General features: G+C 43.0%; 2 pseudogenes; one reads left to right on the forward strand and one right to left on the reverse strand.

Moving 5' to 3' along the window:
• The first annotated feature begins 423 nt into the window (after nucleotides 1-423).
• On the forward strand, nucleotides 424-3,033 carry LOC136503851 (putative pentatricopeptide repeat-containing protein At5g08310, mitochondrial; annotated as a pseudogene).
• Nucleotides 3,034-4,368: 1,335 nt separating this feature from the next.
• Nucleotides 4,369-15,093, reverse strand: LOC136549767 (nuclear pore complex protein NUP155-like; annotated as a pseudogene).
• Nucleotides 15,094-15,456: the final 363 nt, after the last annotated feature.

The raw sequence follows: 15,456 nt of genomic DNA on the forward strand, positions 1-15,456 counted from the left end.
AGGCGCGACCCACCCCTATGCCCACGAGCTCCCGCAGGCGCGGTCCTATCCCCGTCCCCGCGAGCTCCAGCAGGCACGGCCCCTTCCCCGCTCCCAGCCTAGGCCGGCGCGCTGCTGCTCGCCCTGCGGCGTGCTGCTGCTCGCGGGGTGCTGGCGTGGAGAGAGAGGAGAAAGAAGATGACATGTGGGGCCCGCGTGTCAGTGACAGGGGTGATGAAGTATACGTCTTCGTATACGTCTGCAGCTGGGTCCCAGGCTGTGTCCATACGTATTAAGTGGCATTTTTGTGGAAAACGAATAATTATAATAGCATGCTTCAGAGTAGACGAATAGTAATGACGTTTTTCTAAACATCGAAAATTATAACGGCACGAATCCGATTTACCCTTTTTTTTTCCAGTTCCACAGACAAACACAGACCCGAAACCAGCCCCCAGTCCCCCCTGTCGACTCCGGAACCTCCTGCCGCCACTCCGCCCAAGGCCCCGGTCAAGCTCGCCACCGGCCATTCCCATGTCTCTAGGCCGCCTCGGCCGCGCGCCCTCGTCGCTATTCCTGCTCCGGTCCTTCACCACCGCCGCCGCCGGCGCTCCGCCGGCCGCGCCCACCCCCTCATCCCCGGGCTTCCTCGCGCACCACCTGCTCGACGAATTCTCCCGCCCGCGCGCCACCCGTGACGCGGCCCGCCTCCGCCGCCTCGCGGCGTACCTCACGCCGCCAGCCGCGGAGTCCGTCATCCTCCGCCTGCCGTCCTGGCGCCACGCGCTCGACTTCTTCCGCTGGGCCGCCGAGCAGCCGGGCTTCCGCCACTCCTGCTATTCCCTCAACGCCATGGCATCACTCCTGCCACCGCACCAGCGCGCGCACCTTGACCGCCTCGCCACCGAAGCGCTCGCCTCTCGCTGCTCCATGACGCCCGGCGCGCTGGGGTTCCTCCTCCGCCGCCTCGGCGCGGCTGGCCTCCCGGATACCGCTGCCCGCGCTTTTGATGCAGCGAGGACGACGCTCAGCTGCACCCCAAACTCGTACACGTACAACTGCCTCCTCGACGCGCTCGCCAAGGCCGGCCGTGCAGAAGACGCCGAGGCGCGGTTGCAGGAGATGGTGGCGAGTTGCGGTGACGAGAGCGTCGACAGGTACACGCTCACCTCGCTCCTAAATTGCTATTGCAACGCGGGGCGTCCTGAAGACGCGAGCGCCGTGTTACAGAGAATGAGCGAGAAGGCCTGGGTGGATGAGCACGTGTTAACTATGCTTGCTGTGGCGTTCAGCAAGTGGGGAAAGGTGGAGGATGCAGTTGAGCTGATTGGGAGGATGGAGGCACTTGGCATGCGACCAAGCGAGAAGACATTGAGCGTTCTAGTACATGGGTTTGCCAGGCAGGGGAGGGTTGATGTGGCCATGGATATGTTTGGTAAGATGGCCAGTTATGGATTCAGTGTGGATTTGGCGATGTACAGTGTGTTAATTGAGGGGCTGTGTGATGGAAACGAGATGGGGAAGGCTGTGAAATTGTTTGAGGATATGAAGAGGGACAGGGTTACACCTGATGTCCGCTTGCTCAAGAAGATGATTGAGACATTCTGTAGACGAGGAGAATTCTCTACTGTTGGCCCATTCATTAATGAAAATGCAGTGCATCTGAAACCCGGCAGTGCTGCCCTATTATATAATGTGATTCTTGAAGGTCTTACTAACCATGGAGAGGTAGAAGCAGCATATCAGTTGCTCAGCTCCATGGTGCGTGGTGGTCAGAGGATTAGTGACGATGATACTGTTGGTGTGCATATTTTTGTTATCAGTGAAGATGTTAAACCAAACTCTGATTCGTTTAACATTGTTGTGTGCGGCCTTTGTAAGGTTAAGAAGCTGGATCTGGCTTTGGCTCTCATAAAGGACATGGTTGGCCTTGGTTGCAAGGGAAAGCTTTTGATGTTTAATGATTTGATACTTGAATTGTGCAATTCGGATAGACTAGATGAAGCATATGAGATATTCAACCAAATGAAGGATCTTGGTTTGAAACCCTCTGAGTTCACATATAATTCATTGTTTTATGGTATTTGTAGAAGAAATGATACTAGTGCTGCCGCTGATCTGCTGAGGGAGATGCGGACAAACACGCACAAACCATGGATTAAGAACTGCACAGAGATGGTGCAACAGCTTTGTCTCAGTGGCAGGATAACAGAAGCCTTGCAATTTCTCGATGAAATGTTAAAATTAGGTTTTCTTCCTGACATTGTCACGTACTCTGCTGCCATGAATGGGATGTGTAAAATTGGAGAGATAGAAAATGCATTAGGGATTTTCCGTGACATTTCTTCCAAATGTTATCTTCCTGATGTGGTAGCACACAATATCTTGATAAATGGATTCCGGAAAGCAGGTAAGTTTGATGAGGCGCAAGAAATCATGGAAGAAATGTTGAGTAAGGGTCTGTTTCCTTCTGTAGTTACCTACAATCTTATGATTGATATTTGGTGCAAGTCCGGCAGGATTGACAAAGCAATCACTTGCGTAGATATGAATGATTGATGAAGAGAAGCCACCAACAGTTGTTACATATACAAGCTTGTTAGACGGACTCTGTAATGCTGGAAGGCCTGATGAAGCCATCGTTTTGTGGTGCAAAATGAGTGAAAAAGGTTGTTCACCAAATGAGATAGCATATACTGCTTTTGTTAATGGACTGTGCAAGTGTGGTCGAATGGAGACTGCAGTGAACTACTATGAAGAGATGAAGACTGAAAGGTTTTGACTTGGATATTTTTTCCCTAGTTAAATTTAATAAATTCGTTGATAGCACAGGGACAGGCCAGTAAAGGATGTGAGCTTTTGAAAGTTATTCTCCAAAAAGATGTGGTGCCCAGTAATCCTTTGAAAATGGTAGGCTTAATAAATAAAGCAACTAAGGAGCTGTCTAAAGATGGAAGAATCTCTTCAGATATCATGATACTTGTAGATAAATGGTTAGTTTCAAGGGGTCAAGGTATGCACATTGAAGATGGAAGCAAATCAGATCTGCCTTAGGGCCTGTTTGGGATACCAAGAGATAATTGTCAGCTGCTAAGAATTAGCCAAAATTAGCCCTAGCATATCCAAACAGGGGACTAACAGGTGGGCTAATTTGTTAGCCAGCCTACAACTAGTTGTTAGCCAACTTTAGCTAATTTAGGCTAATTTTTAGCCCGAACGAGAAACTAGCCCTAGCTAATCCAAACAGGCACTTGGATGTGTTCTCAAGTCTGACAGTGACCAAAGAGTCATTGTGTCATCTGTGAGATAACATGTGCAGATTCCCTCAAAAAACATGTGCAGATTGTACTTCATTTTTGTGTACATGTTTTTCTGCTTCAGCAACAACTTTCTGCAGGAAGACCTTTCTTAATCTGCCTTTTAAGGTATGCCCAATTGCAATTACACTTCCCGGCATCATTCCTCATGTTTTATCAGCAAAGTAAATACTTTGCTTATCACATTACAACGGTGTCATTGTTTTTTTCATGGCAAGCATTCCCCAGCCCAATTCCGCACATGCAGCAACCTCCTGCGCAAAGGGACAATGAACACAGAAGGCAAACTGGATTGCAACGCCAATTTCTTGCTGACAACCTGTCCGCCGTTAGGATCTTGGACTGGATCAACAGCCAGGTGAAGAAGCGATGTTTCCCCTCTGCATGTGCCTTTCAAATCTCAGACTTCTGCACTAAAGGGAGCAAAGGATCCTTTGAACTGAGCCAGTAGGCTGATTTTGCGTAAATCAGTTTGCAGATTTCACGAACCATTTGTATAAAAGACTAAAGAGTGCTCACCACAATCCGCGAAATTGACAAAGGCAGCCCGGCAGTACGCTAACCTTTGCAACATTCATGGAATTGACGGCAGGACACTGTACTTTTTTTTATTTGCTCTAGGTACACTGCAGTGTCCTACAGCAAAGAATTTAGTGTTCTACAGCGAAGAAAATATACTTGTGTTCCACGACCAATTTCACCAAAGCGCAGTGTTCCAAAGCTAAATTTTCCTTGCAATAAACATGCATGGTCCACCAATTCAGTTCCTTGATCACGTGTCCAATACCGACGGTAAGCTCGGGTAGATGATTCTTATACTAGTAGTAGTCGAGACGGTAAGCTCGGGGAGATGATTCTTATACTAGCAGTCGAATAAAACAAGCCTTAGACCACAGGCACTACTCAAGTGCAGACCATCTGATTGAAACACATTACACAACAATGTCGTGCATAGCCTTGACGTTGTTTGCATCCATGCCATATTGGACATCATCACACTTTTGGAAACTGTGTATAGTTAACCCAACCGATAATATCCTATCCACGAGCATTAATCTATAATCAACCTGTCATTTCCGCACGGGCCCAGCAAAACGTCAAAAAGTAAAGGAGGAAAACGAAAACCAAGCAGATGGAACAAAAAGGACCTAGAATTCGACATTTCTGACAAAAACGTTTACTTTTCCAGCTACTGAAATGATAACTTGATGCCAACGAACACATAAGCTACAAAGCTTACAACACTCTGAATAATCTACTATCGAACTGTACAATGTCATGGTACATACTAAATTTCGACTTCCAACATGAAAACCAACTTGTATTCAACAGCTAGATGTTTGTTCTGGTTCAAAGTCCGGCCTGAGTTCTCCAGCTGTTTCCTGAATTCAGGTAAAACGGGATCAGCAGCATCTACCACTAGATTAGCAAGTAATGAACACAGCTAGACAATTTTCCACATCGGCAGCTCTGTAATTCATACTGGCTCGAAGTCAAATAAAAGAAGGCTGCACACTGTCATGAATAACCTCTGATTAATAATGATTAAAGCGGCCTTGGGTTCTTGCAGATACGTGTAAGGAACAATAGAGATCATGCTGAGGTGAATCCAGAAGCCTTCGACTCTATTCCTTGGTTTGTGGTACAACAGATGCAGGATCATCCTTTACAATCTTGAGGACCAACTGAAAATTGCCTAATAAGGAGATAGTAATTTCTCCTCAAGTTCACGGAAACCGCGGTAGACATTCTCCGTTTGGTTCTGTGGAAGGTTTAATCGCTTCACCTCAGTCATGTACCTGAAATTGCAATACAATGTAAGAGAATGGTCTAATAGATGTGTGAGGTGGTAGCAAGGTTCACATAGCAAAATAAAAGTGAATCAAATAGTGGAACAATACGATGAATTTTTTAAGGATTTAACAGCATTCAAACAATTGATAAGAGCACATTTGTATGAAACAGTAGTAGTCCAGATGAAAGAGAATCATAAATGTAAATGTCATTAACGTTTAGACTTACCTGTTCGCCAAACTAATTATTTTATCTCGAGCACCTTGATTTGCAGTCCCTGTTTGGTTTAGTGAGAATGTTCCATCAAGAAAGAATGAAGCCCCAGCACTTGTGGTGCCTAGCCTATGTGCAACGACAGATATCCCCCACTCACGGAGGATTGCAAGAACTGATCGCAGCAGGCGCAACTTCAGATTTAGTGAGGGTATGATTGCACCGTTAGATAACAGTTGATCATACACAGCAAGTACAGGTTCAGGAAGACCTTTACAGGCACCAAGAAGAGCTCTTGCAACATCATCGTCACCAACTAATTCTTCTCCTGAACTTAATCTATCCTGTAGATAAGAGCAGGATAATATGAGTACCATAGTGGAATGCTCTCACAGTTAGTCTCAAGTATGCATGTACGGAAAATACAGAATATACACATTACCAATGCAGCCTTCTCAAGATGAAGGCATATTATATCTAAAGGTAAACAAGCTCCATCTGCAGGATCAAGTTTCGAGCCTACTCTTTTCACCACAGAACATGCTTCTGCAACACCACCTTTTGTAAGTGCCTGATCAAGGAGTCTAGCCCAAATTTCTCGAACAATTTTGCTATCAGCATCTCCAGAGTAATTAGCAAAGCTCAGCATTTCCAGGCAAACCTAACAAAAAAAATTCAAGTCTTTTTAAGAGAAATCATTTGCTAATAACCCAATATAGATGCAAGATTTGGTAGATACAGGGAACTCCTAGTATCAACGAAAACAAACAAACGAATACTGTCTAAAACTTAGATTCAGGAGATCGATTATGCTGAGAATTCATATCCTGACCCCAGTTATGATTCTAACTGTGTAGAGTTAATTTAGAAACCTTCTGTCCTAACTGTGTAGAGTTACAAGTAAACAGGGTTTGATGCACCCAATACTATAATAATTAAGGACAAGAACACATACTAGGTGCCTAAGTCCCACAGCTAAGGAAATCCTTTCGAAATTAAGTTTATCGGAGAGAGAAGTTAACTTCTAACAGTCCCCAGAGTACCACCAATCCCAACTCACAGAATCTCCCTACTGATTTTCTGTCAAACTCAGTATCCTGCTTGCCTCCTAGGTGGCTAGCGTTATCGCCACAAGTGATTATTCCTGTTGTTTCAAGTTTCATCTGACTCTTATATCTCTTATTTCAACAAATATTTTCAAAATGTTGCATGTCCACAAGCTTTGCTATTATGCATAGTAGTTGGAGTTTTATGGAAGAGCTTAATACATAGTTTGAGAATATAATTATCATTGAGACGCAGCAAAGCATATTAAATTGACAAAAGCAAGACCAAGTGAGTAAGTTCTATGAAACAAAGAAAAAACATACCTCCCAGAGACCAAATGGAACAGCATAATCATTATACAGTTGAGTGATACTCTTGAGATTCAATGATAGTTCATTTGCCTTATCCTTAGCAGCCTTAGCAGTCTCTGCATCAGCAAGAATGTTGTCCCGACGGAACGGAACACTAGGTGATTCAGAACTGCTTGGAATATTTTCAACCCGCGCAGCCATGAGCTCCAATTCTTGTTTGATTTGCATTTGGAAGCGTAGCACAGCAAGTTTGCCTTCAAGTAAATCCACTGTGCTACTATCAATAGGATTTCTAGACGAATCAGCAGCGATGCCTGCGCTTTTGGCCTGAAGCACTGCATCTCTGAGATATTCATACCTGGATTCCAAAAGTAAATTTATACTGTTAGTCCATACAAATGATGAATATAAATTATGAAATTTATAAAAGTAAACAAAATAAGGGTTCAAAATCCAGAGACCTCTTGTCAAGAGTTGGAGCTTCTTCGGAATTGGAGCACTGTCGCTCTGCCAATATTAACAACATCCTGGCAGCAGCAATATGCTCCCCCTTGCGAACATAGTACCTAGCTAGGAGCTCAAGATACTTTGTTTGACTAGTCGAGATAGGTGCACCTAAATCATGCAACTTAGCAGCTCCAGATGTAACTGAGGAAATTGACCGAACCTTATACAGGTAAAAATTGATAGTCAGGAACAACATCCCGGTCTCAGACAACATGATAAAGACTAAAAGTGATGCATGAACAATACTGACTTGGAAAGATACAGTGACATGAAAGGTATTTATGTAATCATATGGCCAGTATCTAGGAAGCACTTCTCAGATATTTGTGGCAAAATAACTCGCCTATCAGCTACAACCAGTACATGGTATTAAAATTCAGATCAGCAGAGTATTTGATAGGCATGCTATAGGCAAACCTGATCAAATCCAGCAACTCTTGTTTACGTGGGGAAAAAAACACATGAAAACATACTAATAGTTTTGTTTCTGTATTGTCAAGATGCATGGGCTATGGGATCTTGTCTGGGTAATAAGCATATAAGGTTATTAGGTTATGATAAAGAAGTAGGAGTATAGCACATAAAATCCAGGCCAACTACACAACAAATGATGGTAATTTTCAACAAACGCACACCAATGGCAGGTGCTTAGGATTCCTCTGGGACAACAGAATTAAATCAACCAACAGCCCAAATTATTTAATTGTATGTCAATGGGCAAAAGCCAAAATAGGATAATATCACCAACACAGTGACAGGCCAGATAAGGTTTCCTTTTTTATGAAATACTAATTATGTATCCATAGTTCCAACTTTGGTGGGAAAACAAGGATTATGGCACACCTCTTCTTGATGCTTACGACCAGCACTCTGCAGAAAAGAAACCAAATCAGAACCACCATACTCCAAAAGCTCATTTTCTAGACCGAGCTCAATAAGTGTCCTGTATAGATGCTCATGGAAAACTGTGTCCGGCCATTGGACACTAAGTTGGATAATTTGTTTGATGTACTTGCTTCGAGAAGCTGGATCAACAGCAGTTGCTAGACCAGATGACTTGTCTGCACTTTGCATTCGACTATGCCCAACACCCTTGAGAGTCCGCAGAGCATTCATAACAATCTCATAGCATTGTTCACGCTGCAACATTATGGTATCATGATGCCTTGGATCAATTTGACCATTGATAACATCAGCATTGGAGTCAAGTGCTTGAGCTTTCTGCAGAGACAACCGGACTACAGCCTCGTAAAATCTGAACCCACACCCAACAAAAAAATATATAAATATATCAGCTGACAGATGTAAAAAATAAATAAAATTACCAAGATTGATAGATTTTAGGTTGCAAATCAATACAGTATTTCCACTCCTATCACAAATACAAGTCCATCTAGTTTTGTCCTAATTGTAATATAATATTTCTACTGTAAAAAAATATATCTATTGAGTGAAAAGAGGTATAGATTCTGAAAGTAGGTCTTCATAATGACCAGATACAGTATAAGTCCATCTAGTAAAGTCTACCTGTTTTCAATCCATATAGAAGTTCAGATACTGATGATCAAAGTTAAACATGTTTGACTGACCAGATACAGTATTTGTTATCAGAGGAAGTCACTAACCTTAGGTTCTCAAATCTCTTGCATATGGCACTCAAATCAGCAGAGTCTGGAATTTTAGTCAAGAGGTTGAAAGCATCTCTAGCAAGAATATCTCTCTCATCGGGTTATTAGTCATAGATGCTCTCTCAAGGCATTCCACTGCCAAGTAATATTTGTAGTCTGACTCATTGAAGTAACTAGGGCAACCCTCCCTCAATTTAGTACTGATTTCTTCAACAGTTCCTCTGCCCTCCGGGCCAATATAGTACTGCAAAAATCATATAAAATTACTGACCTAAACTGGAACAGTTGAGAATGCTGAAGGTGCATGTTGCACTTGCGATTTCCCTGCTTTCATATTGGCAGAGTAAGGAACATGAGGGTGACTGTATTACCTCCATGAGTGCAGAAATAAGACGCATCGCAAGCTGATCACCATCCTCCGAACATACCAATTGATGAAATGTTAACTGAACTAATTTCTTGCATAAATCATTGCCCAGCGTCTGAGCCAAACGGGCAACATTATGCTGGCAAATAAGTTGAAGCAGAAAGAGTGCTTCACCAGATCTCCTAAGCAACCGCCTAAGACACTCCATTGCCCTCACCTGTTAATCCAATGTGTTCAGGTGAAAAAAAAAGAATTAAAATGTGCTCTAATTCTGCTGAGTAATTCCTAACACCTACCTCCATAGCAGCTAGTTCTGCTGATGTATAAAGCAGCCTTGGCTTTTTATTTGATGCAGATTTGTCTGCAGGGTTCATATCTCGAATTTGGGAGTTGTATGGACTCCTGCCATTGCTATGCCCTCCAGGACCAATAATAGGCCCTGTTTTGTAGAGTATGGAACCAGAATCGCCAAGACCAGCAACATAACCATAAAGGCCCCTTCTCTTGTTCCTTCTAGATCTTAAAAATGTTTCCAGAGAATGAATCTTACTCTCAAGAATTTTCATGGCCCCAGCTGAAAGCCTGCAAACAATTATGCCATCCTCGCGTTTATTAGTACCAGCCGGTCCTCGAATCACCATAATAGGGAGCTCCCATATGGGATAAAGTAGTCTTGACGAGCACAAACAAAGGCCTTCATATGCACCAGAAAACAAAGGTTCTGCTTCTTGAACAACTTGGCCCATACTAAAGCCTCCAGCTTGAGTTCGCGTATTAGATAAAGCAGTGGTGCCATCAATTTGAGGCATCCCAACAAGCCCAGGGTCCTCAAATGCCTCAGCAGCTTTCTCAGAAACAGCATTGCTTATCAGACTATCTTCAGCATAAAGTAGCTTCGCAGCTAGCGTTAAGCACATTGCTGCAGCCTCTCCAGCACCAAAGCGATTAAAGAATTCTTCAATTTGTGATCTCAGGGTGTTCCCATCAAACAATTTCCTTAGAATATCAACAGGCCTGTTAAAAATTACCTCCATCAAACCCATAGTATTGAATACAACAACCCTCCTCCGAGGCAAGATATGCTGGGTAGGAAGATCTCCTTTTGCCCACAGTTTTATACATGCCTTCTCAGAAGGCTTTCTGAAACCTGTGAAGCATTCCACATCAGCATACAAATACTGCATCGTGTAAGCAGCATCGGGAAGTGGTAAGACATCAGAGGCACAAAGCATTCGACCCTCAACAGGCAAAGCAGAGACTGTTTCTCGTAGAGCTCGGGAGGTTCTAGAAGCTGTTCCGAAGGTACTGGGAAGGGATAGCTGCGCAGCTGAATCTTTCTGCACAGCCAGAAGAGATGACATGGCTGTAGCGGATGAATCTGACATTATAAGAGCACCAGCAGAATAGAAAGCAGACTCAACTTTCAAAGCTAGATCCTCAGGATGAGCTCTGCCAGCCGCAGAAACAGCACCAAATGTAAGCCCACCACCAACCCCCAGAGGTGGGGACGGCCTAGTAGCAACAATTTTTAAACAGGTTGGCCTCTGCAGACCACTGTTCAATCCAACTGAAGAACCACTTACACCAGATGTAGTGAGGAATAATCTCTTCCCATCTGATAAAACAGCAACAGCATGGAGCCATTTTGATTCCATAGCAGATAGAGGTGAGATGCAAACAATTGATGGTTTTGGTGATCGTGCAGCTCTTCGTGCATTCCGACCACCATAAGGTGCATCCCGTGGATCAACAATGTTCTTTTCTTCAGCAATTTTTGTCAAAGGGCCATCGCCATTAGCTCCTAGATCAAATAATTGCAATTTCATGCCCTCGGTACGCGCATAGATAGTGTTCCTCTCCTCATCCATGACCATATCAACAATTGGATCAACGGTTGAGAATTTGAATGCATTTGGCAGTACCCACCTGAAAATCATGATGGTTTAATAAGCAGGTGGCCACATATATACAGATAAGCAAAGCATCACAGTTCTGGTCTTACAGCAGTAGTTACCTAGAAAGAAGGCTGCCAATACCAGTAGTAAGACAAACTTTACGGCAGCGTTTACGCCAACCTGAACCAGTTGTATACTGCAATTCATATATATGGCCATCGCGACCAGCTAGAAAAATTTGGCCCTTGTCTGTACATGTGATGCATGTCATTGTGACACCATCAGTGGCAATCATGTACTCAGGTAAAGGTTGTAATGAAAGCTCAGCATATGGGTCCGTTCCATCAGCACTTGCAGAACAGCAAACTCCAACAAGTATCAGCTGGCACAACAGATGTAAGTCAATGTACATATAATTGAAGAGCCAAATTGGGAAAGGACTTCTTGATAAGGAATAAAGTTCCTATGATGTATGTATGTCTCAATTGAGTAGGAAGCTTTTCTAAGACACATACAAGCAATTTTAGCACCGAAGACATGATACTCCACTAAATAAACTTGCTACATGACTTCATTATGTTCATCCAGCATTTACTGACTGTCCTTGCCGAAGTAGCAGCCAACTAGCTAATATTCTACTGGTCCCAAAGAAAATCAAAGCATGGCCATCTGATGTAAATACATCAGTATAACCGTTGCTAAATATTTCTATTGAACAAAAGATATTTTGTATTTCAGACTGATAACCTAACAATTAAGTTTTCATAAATGCTACACAAAACCTAAACAGGATAAGACGAAACTGATGGCTGGCCCATGCATTTGACAAAGATCCTGTGCTTGTACTTTTGTCACTCCATTGTAAATAGTTCCCAATATTTTAGAGCATCTCCAACATGGACCCTAAACAGGGCCCCTACTCTACTTTTTGGTGCCAAAAAAAAACTAATACAACAGAGCCCCTACTCAAGTCCCTACTTTATGGAGGCCGCCAGATCTTCCCCTCAGCCCCATCTCCCAAGGGTGCGCAAAACTCAAGAGAAGGGGAGCCCTCAAATCAAAAGTAGGGGCCCTGAGTTGAGGTCTCCTGATTGAGATGCTCTCAAATCCAATGGTGGTCTCATTACATCGGAGGCATAAGGAAAACTATTAGGAACAGCTTCAATGTCATAGTAGACAAAGTGGGCGCTTGCATTAGCCAAGACCTTACCCAGCAAGATTAGTAGGTAAGAAATGAATTTGATTATCTTGACTCGTTACCCAGCCACTACTGAGGCTAGGTCAAGCAAGGCAAGGAAACTAAGCATGCCCTGAAAGGATCCGATGGTCCACTCTTCCTTGCAGTGTTGAACACTTGACCAGTCATATCACTACGAAAATCTAAAACTACAGATAGCTCCAGGATACAATTTGATTCAGCATCCTGTAAATTTTAGTCCTGGTGTGATAGGTATAAGAAACAGAAAATGGATACTGTGAAGAGTAATTTTGTCCAGAAATTGTGTCAAATGCTTAGTGTGTTTTAACTTAACGATTGAATTTTGCAGGCAATGTATATTACTGTAGATTTCGCTCGTCTTCATATATCAATTGGATTAGCAAGTGTCATTCAAGGTATGCATGTGCGTTGCAATTCCAAGGGAAATCATAATCATCCTTACCTCAACAGGAGTTGCTAAAACTAAAAGGTATTGAATGGCTTCAATGAAAATCCCAGGCTTTGCCCTAGCAAGGCCAACAGCACAAATTGCTTGCTCATCGACATTATGCTCTTGGCACTGCCCATCCCTGGGAAATAGAAAAAAAAACAATTATATAAGCAATAAGGATGGCATGTCTCCATTGAGGAAAAGGTATCATTAGACCACTTACGAGAAAGTGGAATCACTTGAAAACTGCTATTAAACCCAACTCTGCTGTTTATATCTAATAAACTCAAATCAATGATGTTATCTTCGGACCTACTAGATGGTAACGCCGACCAAATGCGCTACATGTTAAAAGGGGAATCACTTCATGATAATAATAAGCTTGACAGAGGTAACTGGGTGCTAAGGCAACCCCTGCTTCCATGCACCACAAAATATTAGCATGGCCAAAAGTTCAGAAGTAACACATTATAGACCATACAATCATTTGATTCAAAACAAATATGAAAATAGACAATGGAAGGGAATATAATAATGGGCTCGTATAAACAATTTTACAAAACAACAGCGCTGTGACTAACTAACACGCCCACAGAAACAATGAATTGAGAACGAGATAAATCTGAGTACCAAGTAAGAATCAAGTTCGTTATAAAGGGTATTCCTTTTAACAGTTTAAGGCCAATCACACATGTAAAAAAGAAAAAGAAAACAAATATTACTGGTTTACCATTTATCAAAACGCCAGACGAAAAATGAATTGTCAACTGTTGCCCAGGCCCGATGTATGCCAGCAAAAATCCCGCAAAGAGCTGTTCCTTCACCGGCAGCTGTGTTATATCTTTCAATCAACATAGGAGGGAGTTGACGAGTTTCTGCAACTTCCACCAAAGAAGGCCACTGGCGAGACAAAATATGTATTAAGAGGACATAAAGGTTCATTTTCAAAATATTAGTGGAACAACTTTATTATTAACTTCAAGTATAACTCAGAATAAACACATATGGTAGAGAAGAGTAGGTCCAGCAATGCATTTCTGAGACCATGCAACATGACCATCATGTCCAATGTCATTAAAACTTCTCTTTAAAGAAAATTTTCCAGCGTTCAAGACAAAGAGTTCCAACATGTACCAATGTGTTCGCAGTGTTTCATCCTAACAGCCTAAGAACTAAAACTTAAAACATGAACTATTTCATAAATCCAACAAACAAAAAATGCAAAGCAAAACCAAAAACAACTATCTACTTTAAAAGTGTGAAGACTGAACACTACAACCCATGCTCAACCAACCAAAGCAAACAAAATGTACAGTTCCTACCTCCTCAATTCAATTAGCAATACTATAAGAATCTGTCCCTTGAATGAATGATGTCACCAATCCGAAAAGCTGAACATAAAGCTATTTTTGGTTTAACTTCACAGTGTTTTCTCTTCAATAAGGTTGTAAAGTGCCAACTTAGTTCAACCATGTCTTGAGCTCAACATCATCACTGCTGATCTCATATAAGCCAAGGTTGAGCCTGCCAATTTAAAATAGGAACCTTCCCGAGTGATTTTTGTTGCAAAACTAGCATTGCTCGGTTTATGCTAGTTTCCACCTGTTTGCCCCAATTTCCAAGTTTCATCATAACCTAACGACCAAAAGCTCTTTCACCATTTTCTAATGTCAGATTCAGGATTCACATCCTGCTAGGGAATCATGTGTATCAGTGTATGTCAGAAGAATACAAGATTGTAAATTGCTCCCGTGTTACACATAGTACTTTTGTCCTGTAGTCTCATTCCCGAAATTTGCCCCAAAACTACTCGTACTATGGCGCAATACATGAGCCAAAACTTCTACTGCAGGTCTGCAGCAACAAAAAAACTTCACCAGAATTTCTGTGGCTTGAAATAAACAGATAAAACCTCTGCTCGCCATGCTTTCCTCCACCTTCATTTTTCGATTCCTCACCACACCATTCCACTGGGAAAACAATGACACGAATCCCCCAGGACAATTGCTGTAACCCTCAAATACAACGGTAACATTCGCCCAAAAGGGAAGCTGGCACAGATCAACGAGTCAAGCGTGCGCGGCTAGCAGTACACACGCAGTAGACGGCAGGTCACGTCGGAGCTTACCTCCCTTGGGGTGCGAGGAGTAGGGGTGGGACGCGTAGCGCGAGGCTTCAAGGGCCTCCTCCAGGTCGGGCTGCGCGGCGGCGTCGCGGCCGATCCGCTCCGAGACGTGAAAACCCGCCGAGGCCACGTCGGGGCCGATGGCCTCGTCCTCCCCCCACGCCATGGTCGGAGCGTCGCGGCACAAAGCGGGAGTAGTGGGGATCCCACGGGAGAGCGGGGAAAAACCCTAGAGCGCGAGGGGAGGCGGGGGACGGCGGGGTTGGGAGTTTGGTTGATTTTTTATTCAGATTTTGTTCGTGGGCCGGTTCCGGATTTTGCAGGTAGCGCTTCGGGGAAATTTTCCGTTTGGGCAAATAAAAGCACAGTAGTACCGGTGTTTGAGTAAATTGAACTCACCAATCAACTAGTGTTTGTTCCTCCTCCTATAGTTTGTTGTTTCATCGAATATTTATACTATTAAATATAGATTAATTATGAAATTAATTATATAACTTGTGACTAATTTACGAGACGGATTTTTTAAGCCTAATTAGTACATGATTTGATAATGTGGTGCTACAGTAAGCATGTACTAATGACGGATTAATTAGGCTTTAAAAATTCATCTCGTGGAGTACTGAT

This window comes from Miscanthus floridulus, chromosome 1 (assembly GCF_019320115.1).
Source record: "Miscanthus floridulus cultivar M001 chromosome 1, ASM1932011v1, whole genome shotgun sequence".
In the NCBI taxonomy this organism is placed as follows: domain Eukaryota; kingdom Viridiplantae; phylum Streptophyta; class Magnoliopsida; order Poales; family Poaceae; genus Miscanthus; species Miscanthus floridulus.